The following is a 726-nucleotide window of genomic DNA, read 5'->3' on the forward strand; positions in this document are numbered from 1 at the left end:
GTATTGTTTGTTTGCAAGAGCACGTTCTTCATAGTTGACTCCTTTAAGTATCTACTTGTATATTAGATGGGGAGGGAGCATGTTCTTGCTGCTTCCATATATGAGACTGGGTTTGAAGACATGTTTGTATACCTTGTTGAAAGATGGACTTGCTTGCTGCTCTTTGTATAGAGGCAAGTCACAATCTTGCTTTTGTTAAATATGGCAAAGGGGACTCTGCCTGGCTGATCTTTGACAGCATGGCTGATTGTGATGGTGCATCTTCTCATTTAGCCTTGTTTCCTTTTCTGGTTAACATATGAACAGAAGGAGAGCCATGCTGGATCTGATCTAGTTCAGCAACCTGTTCTCACAGTGGCCAACTAGATGCCTATGGGAAGCTCACAAGCAGGACCTGAGCAGCATTCTTCCCACTTACAATTCCCAGCATAGGCACCAGCTCCAGGGGGCTAAGGCCCTTTGGGCCCCCTCAATCTTTTTTTGAGGGATCCGCACACACACCCTGTTGCAGTCAAATGCAGAGCTGGGTGTGGAGCAGTGTCAGGACATAGTGCAACTTCGAGATGTCACATCGGGGTCCCTCAATGTTCTTCAGAAGATGGCTCCTGTGAATCTCAGCAACTGATAGTCGGAGACAAAATATTAACAGTAGACTCATTGAAAAGAATACACCTCAGTTTGTCATATGCTGATGTGCACTAACTTCGGTGCACCTGCTGAGTAAGT

Source organism: Podarcis bocagei, assembly GCF_964188305.1.
Source record: "Podarcis bocagei genome assembly, chromosome: 7".
Classification (NCBI taxonomy): Eukaryota; Metazoa; Chordata; class Lepidosauria; order Squamata; family Lacertidae; genus Podarcis; species Podarcis bocagei.